Source organism: Rhincodon typus, chromosome 7 (assembly GCF_021869965.1).
Source record: "Rhincodon typus isolate 14 chromosome 7, sRhiTyp1.1, whole genome shotgun sequence".
In the NCBI taxonomy this organism is placed as follows: Eukaryota; Metazoa; Chordata; class Chondrichthyes; order Orectolobiformes; family Rhincodontidae; genus Rhincodon; species Rhincodon typus.
The window spans coordinates 39,185,888-39,193,618 of record NC_063338.1 but is presented as its reverse complement, the minus strand read 5'-3'; the positions used below and the strand labels follow the sequence as shown (position 1 = coordinate 39,193,618).

The 7,731-nt window shown below is 38.9% G+C and overlaps 1 long non-coding RNA gene across 1 annotated transcript; it reads right to left on the bottom strand.

The window, feature by feature from the left end:
* Nucleotides 1–429: 429 nt before the first annotated feature.
* Nucleotides 430–1,212, bottom strand: LOC125483484. The gene is made up of 2 exons (XR_007262448.1): nt 1,052–1,212; nt 430–480 (listed from the first exon to the last, which is right to left on the bottom strand). It is a non-coding gene; the product is annotated as an uncharacterized LOC125483484 (long non-coding RNA).
* Between the last annotated feature and the right edge of the window lie 6,519 nt (nt 1,213–7,731).

Sequence of the window (7,731 nt, the reverse complement as noted above, 5' to 3'; positions counted from 1 at the left end):
GTACTGCCTTTCCGTCCTTTTTCAGATTTACCTGCCTTTTTAATGACCAAAACGGTGGCTGCCCATTTCTTTGAGAATTTTCCTGCTTTCTGCTTTTCATGGCCAAAACCACAATGCACTTTCTTCTCTCCAAATTTTAACATAGTCATTTTATTTTAATCTCAATGTATTTTTCCACTGAAATTTTGTCTTCTGAGTTCCAAGTCTGCTAAACTTTGACTTTTTTCCCCTTGAAGTTGGTTCTTCTGTGAGATTCCATCTCTAGGCTTTTTTTAAATGTGCTGATTTCAAATTTAATAAATTCTGAGGTCTTCCTGATTCTGGACGAATGGTTTTTCTTTTCTGGCCCTTTCACTTTGTAATGATCTCAGCTACCTCTGGATAAGTCAGATCTCAGAGGAAATCGAGTCTGACTGATTTTTTTTTCTATTTTACTTAGTGTTGTGGTCATTCACTGAAACACGCAAGGCCGTAGATGTCCTTTGAACAAAAGAACAGAAGTGTATCAGACAAAAGCAAACAAACGAAAAACAAAGCTATCGACATCTAGAATACAGTATGAAAAATTTGAAAACATATAGAAAATAAAATCTTATCTCATTTTCCACGCTAAGCATTACAGAGGCTCAAACATGGAGAAATTGCCGCTCGATATCAAATCTTTAAGGTCTGAATGAACTGACTCTTTCTAGTTCTGTCCTGTGAACTGTGAAGTATTACATGAATGCACACAGAGCTGAGAACTTAGACTTGGTCATCTTTTAGTAATATGCATAATAATTTCTATTTTAATACAAATGCAAAGATTTTTAAGCACATTGCCCAAGTATAATCCCATTAATACAAAAATACTCTTTCATAAATTGAAAAGACAGAAAAAAATTTTTGTATGGTGCCCAAAGCATACTCCTGGTACAGTACCCACAAGTCCATTTATAAAATACTCATTCCAGAATCCCTTTATCTAACATCTTGATAGATTTAAGTCACTTGTGACTTCAATTTTTAGACTGGAACAGCAGATAGTTTCTTCCTGAAGCTATTCATGTACCTTAGCTTAAATGAACTCAGCTTTAAATTCCACATCAGGGTTTAATCTCAACACTTTCAGTCCGGGATTAATGCTAACTCTTCACTCTTAAGGTAAATCTTCACAGGAGCATTGACCTGTGTTGTCATTCTCATTTAAGGAGTGCTCAAAACTCAAAAGTAAAAATGAAACTGAAAGCTTCCTTCTCTGAGTCAAGCTGTGCGTGTTTCCGTTAAGCTTAAAAAAACGTTCCAGAAGCCTCTAACAAATCTTGAGGCATTTTTATTACTTTGTTGGCTTACAAACTAATCTAAGATAAACAAAAAAAACTGCACATGAATCCATTCACTCTGAAACAAAGCTTCAAAAACTGTTTTAAAATAATCACAATTGTTACAGAAATAGAATAAGAGCTAATTATTAACTTCAGATACACAGAAAAAAAACTACAGCTAACTCAAAAACCAAACACAAACACAATAAACGATATTAAATATATATAAAATCACATAGTTTACAATACACATGACATTGGTTCACTTTTGAAATTACTTTGTTTCAACCCAAAATGCATTTACAACGACAACCTAATGTCATAGGCCAGATTTTGCAACAGTATAGATTGCATGTACTCCCCGCTCTTGCTCCTGTCATTCCAACAGCAAATGTGATGTGTGAAGATAAGCAATTAAAAGCATAAATTGAGAATTTGCTGTTTGTGATTCTGTGCTTCCCTATGGAGTGCACTGTTGAATAATTACCAGATTACAATCAAGTCAAAATCACCGAAACTTCCCCTCTTACAATATTAGTTTTATTATAAAAAGTCATTTAAAAATTTAAAGCTTGTTGAATGAGACTCAACTGAATTTTCAATGGGATTCAAAGTTCATCATTACTGCTGAAAAGCATTACTATTTCTGAAAGACTAATTTTACATTCAGGAGATGTTACATTTTTCCAGTAGGACTTTTAGAAATATCACAGTTTTAAAGCAATACATATTTTTAAAGTATTAATGGAATATCAATTTCTACTGTAATTCCATATATATGTCCCAATCATGTATTTCATCCTCTCTGACAAGTACACCCTTCTGTACGAAGGGTGTTGTTAAACTTGACAGGATGCAGAAAAAATTTACAAGGGTGTTGCTGGGATTGGACAGTTTGAGTTCCAGGGAGAGGTTGAAAAGTCTGGGGCATTTTTTCTGGAACGTCAGACGCTGAGGGGTGGCCTTTTAGAGGTTTATAAAATCATGAGGGGCATAGGCAGGGTGAATAGCCAAGGTCTTTTTCCTAGGTGACCGGGGTGGGGGGGGAGTCCAAAACTGGAGGGCACAGTTTTAAGGTGAGAGGGGAAAGATTTAAAGGGGACCTGAGGGGTAACTTTCGCATGCAGACTGTGCTGCATGTATGGAACAAGCTGCCAGAGGAAGTGATGGACGCTGGTACAATTACAACATTTAAAAGGCATCTGGATGGGTACATGAATAGGAGGGGTTTAGAGTGACATGAGCCAAATACTGGCAAATGGGACTAGGTCAGATTGGGACCTCTAGTTAAAATGGATGAGTTGGACCAAAGGGTCTGTTTCTGTGCTGTAAGTGAAAAGTTCAAAGGATTTTACTTTACTGTTTCCTGTCTGTGAGAATATGTCACTGTACTTTTTGAACCTGTTCACAGTGTTGAATATCTGGAGAACCCTATGACTTGTTATCAGATGCAAAGTGAAGTCAGGAAAGTGGAAATCCCCACCACAGCACTGATTTCATAATTTAGGTCATTATATATGTGATGTAAATTATTGACATAATAACCAAACTCCACTATAAAACCATGTCAAATGTGTAAAAAAATGTTTCTGCTATAAATGTACAATCATAGAATTGGCACCCTGGGCATTTAACTTGTTCAATCTCCTTCAACATGTACAACTATCTATCCTCATTGCTACCAGGAAAACTAGTTTATAAAACATCAAATATTTTTCTCAATGTAATTTAACAGTGTTTGTAGAACAACATACATAGCCCAAATCCAGATTTGTTCCTTAATTTAGAAATAGACCAGATTTGGAATATTGAGCTGTTGCACGTTATTAGATCAGTGATAGAAAAGAAAGATTTGTACAGTGCTGCTCAGAATTTGCATTACTGTATATTTAGATATATGAACATGAAAATTGCATGATGTGCCCTTGGGCTGAACAACTGTGATTTGATGAAGGAGACTCTGTACTTGGAGTATTTCTTGATGTATATCTTGCAATGAACAACTATTATAAAGTGGACGTTGATCCCCCGCTCTGAGAGCTAAAACCGAAACACCCAAAGAGGAGCACCTCGCCGTCTAATTTGTAGAAGGAATTTGAAAAGTGGCATAACCTGCTTTTCAGCTACTTCTGGTGGTTAAATAAAATAAACCCCTGATACTCAGTTCAAAATCAACAAGTAACAATTTATTTATCTAACTCTAAGTGAACAAATAAACTAAACTTTCGATCAAAGAGAATAAATTCCTTCTAGCTCCTAAATTTTCCCGAATAAAACAAGATTCTAATAATATGCCGTTCCAATAAATATAAGTCCGATTTATATTAAAAAAATGTAGAATTTAGTCTCTTGAAATAATAACCAGGTTCCGTGTCTTCTGGACTGTTCTGTGCCTTCTCTATCAATTCTTCTGTCAGGAATGCCTTATCCGTTAATTCTTCTGTCAGAAATATTAACTAGTTATGCCATGGGTACCATTGTCATTTAGATGGTGCTTTCTCTAACGCGTAGAGGAGGCTGTGAGAGCCAGCGATTCTCTCGAGAGCTGAGGACTGTTAGCTCTGATGGATGGCAGTTAGCTCTGGGGTCTTAGTCCAACTGCTCCTTCTTTTATACCTTTGAAGACATATCAATATTTCATACAATAGGATCGGTCCTATGTTGGCAAAACCATCATACTTAAATTTAATAGGTTTTTGGTATCTAAGTGCCTGGTTCAAATTGATTGGCTAAATTCAAAAACTTGTTGTCTTGACAAAACTGCTGCTTGGCCTGCTACCTGTATGGCCTTTCAATACAAATATTTCAGTTCGGGTGCTCTCTGTGTACTTGCAAACTTTCAAGCTTCTGCTCACAGACATCCATTTTAAATCTCTAAGCATTGAAAAAGCACATGATCTTTTAAAGGGACCAGACAATGCTTTCTCCCAAAGCATTTTACAAACACCAAATTCTAACTTCCTGCCTCCCAATCCACAAGCACTTTACCCAACTTTGCAACAACAACTCATATCCTTTATTCTTCTCAGTCAGTGCTCATTTGCTAAAGTGGAACACTGAGATTGCTAGAAATCAGAAATAAAAACAGAAAATGTTTTAAAAACTTAGCAGCATTCATTGCATTTATTGCAAGTTAAACAGGATTAATGCCCTCACTTGTGATGTGCTTAGAGGCAAGAAGGGCATTTATATATGTGGTTGGTGGCAAAAACTAACAGTGCTGTGTTTCTGCGTCCATTGCAATTAAGTCAAAGCAGGAAGTCCCATGGTTGATCTTCCTGGCCACTGACTGAGGCCCTCAAATGGCAAATAAATACCTGCTTAAGGACTTCACCCCTCCTCTCTGTGTTAACCCAACTGCACGTGGACATCTTGCCTTATATTGTGCATGACAGGCACAATCGTCTGGCCAGCTTGTCATCTCACATGAGCTTATCTCCTTGTAGCAGGGATGGGGAATAGTGGGAACAGTGTTCCTTAATCAAAGGCAACCATTTCCTGATTGAGGGACTCAATCTTAGGAAATAGTAGGATCATTCAGAGCTGCGCCCCTACCTTAGATGCTAAAACCCATCTGCCTCTCTGTCCCAAAATCCTGTCAGACAAAACTCTCGCAGCTTTTCTTACCTATGGTCTGGTTACAAGCAACTACGGTGCTTGTAGTTCTGGTAGAAACCATGGCCTTCCCAGTGGTGCTATTGCGAAAAAGAGCTCACAGGCCTTGGATAAGACCAGCAGCTCTCCCTCGGTAGGATTGAAAAGGTTAGTCATTTATCCACTGGAGTTTATAAGACGAATAGGCAATTTGATTGGAAGATAGAAGATCCTGAGAGGTCGTAGCAGCTTTGATGTGGAGAGGATGTTGTGTCTTGTGTAGGAAAATCTGGAATGAGGTATCAATGAATATACAAAACTAAGTGAAATCCCATTTAAGATGGAAATGAGATTTCATTTTCTCACAGAAGGCTGTGAGTCTTTAGAACCATAAGACCATAAGACATAGGAGCAGAAATTAGGCCATTCAGCCCATCAACTCTGCTCTGCCATTCAATCATGGCTGATAAGCTCCTCAACCCTATTCTCCCGCTTTCTCCCCGTAATCCTTGATCCCCAAGGTACCTTTCTCCCTTCTCTCATGGCAGGGTAAGTACAGTCCTTGAATATTTATAAGGCAGAAGTAGATTCTTGATTAGTAAGGGTTTTCAGGGGAGGTAGGAATGTGGATTTGAGGACATAATCCGATAAGTCACAATCTTGTTGAATGCCAGAACAAGCTCAAGGAACTTAATTCGGATAGTTGTAAGTCTTAAGGGAGTGGAACTGAAACTGAGCTCGAACCTGTCAATGCCAGGCTCCTTGAGTACCTAAATAGTATCTGAAGTTTGCATGTACATTTTCACTGGGAAATTCACCGGTTAATAACTTCGTAAAGATATTGATGTTTTGAAAACAGTCCACATTACAGAAGAGGTGGTGTTGGAGGTCTTAAAAAATGTAATCGTGGATAAATCTCCTGGACCTGATCAAATTTATCCCACAATGTTGTGGGAGCTAAGGAAGAAATTGCAGGACACTTTGCCAAGATATTTATGTCATCCACAGCCATATGGTGCAGGGATATAGTTCTTTGAAAGTTGCGTCACAGATAGACAGGGTGGTAAAGAATGTATTTGGCACGTTTGCCTCATTGCTCAGACCATTGAGAATAGGAGTTGGGACGTCATATTGCGGTTGTACAGAAAGTTGGTGAGACCACTTTTGGAGTACTGTGTACAGTTTTGGTCACCCCCCTGTAGGAAGGATATTATTAAATTGGAGAGTGTACTAAAGAGATTTCCCAGGACGTTGCTGGGACTGGAAGGTTTGAGTTATAAGGATAGGCTGGATAGGCTAGGATGTTTTAAGTTGGAGCATAGGAGGTTGAGGGTTAACCTTGTGGAGATTTATAATATCATGAAAGGCACAGGTAAGGTGAATGGCAAAGGTCTTTTCCCTAAGGCAAAGGAGTTCAAAACTAGAGGCCATATTTTTAAGGTGAGAGGAGAAAGATTTAAAAGGGACTTGAGGGGCAAATTTTTCACACAGAGGGTGGTTTGTATGTGGAATGAATTTCCTGAATGGTGCAGTGACGTTTAAAAGACATTTGGACAGGTTCACGAATAGGAAAGATTTAGAGGGATAGGGGCCAAATGCAGGCAAATGGGACTTGTTCATTTTGGGACACTTGGTTGGTACAGATGAGTTGGACTGAAGGGTCTGTTTCCATGCTGTATGACGCTGTGAGATGTTTGAGCATGTGCACTTACTGTCCAAGCCAACATGCAGTGTACTGCACAACTGTAACTTTTTTTGCCATCAGTGCCATTTTGGAGCTGCATGCTCCAAGTTACATGTTTCCTTAGACTGAATATAATTTTCTGCAGTGTCAATGTCATGAAATGACTCTGCAACTTTCACTACTCTATGACTCACAGGTTAATTGTTGGTTTGTTTCTTCTTGCTAATGCTGCAAATTCTACATTTTATGTGTGTTTTTGACAAAGTTGGATAACGTTTGAATGACCTAAAAGGCAACCACAGGCATGGCAGGTGCTGAAGTACTTTTGCTGAGTTAAAGGTTTGGGCACAGATCAGTTGCTCCCAGACATGGGTAGACAGCATACCATCCTCTTCCATTGTGCAGGACTGGGAGAATAAGCAGAACTCAAGCTGCTGGAAGAGATTGGTGGGAAGATTCTCTGTGAGAGTCTATGTGTGCAGAGGGTATTTAAGGAGTTATTCTTATCCCTGAACTTTACGATAAACAATGTCTGTGAGGCTTGTGCTTCATTAAACAAGTTGTCACTGAAATCTGTTGGATGGTACAACCACAATTCCAACCTCATAGTAAGGCAAAGATGACACTGATGAGCTGTCAAGGTCACCGTGACTCTAAGCATCCATGCACCTGGCTGCTTCCAAGATACTGCTGGAAACAAAAGCAACATCTCTCAGCTTCAGTGTACTGTTGTCATAGGGAGATCAATTAGGCTGTCTCTGCCAAGAGAGACAATTTAATTTCACTCTCTTGCCAGAGGCAAGCACAAAGTGATCACAAGGATTTGCAAAGATTTGCAGGCTTCCTCAGGGTTCAGGGTGTATTTGGTTGCGTGAACGTTGCTTTGTTTGCTGTGTGTAGACAGAGGTAGTGTGTGATGCATCTTAACATCCAGTATTCTGGTTGTGAACTGACTCAAACAACCCTTAACTAGGACCGCATCCGGCAGGGGTAACAAATATCAGAAGGTACAATGAGTGGTCATCTGGGAAAATATTATCTGATAGATATGTGGACAGCAAATGTTCATCACAAGCTTTGCTGCTTCTGGAGAACTTATGGAGCAGCAACTAACAAGGGGAAACAATTGTTCCTTCCATTTCCAGCACC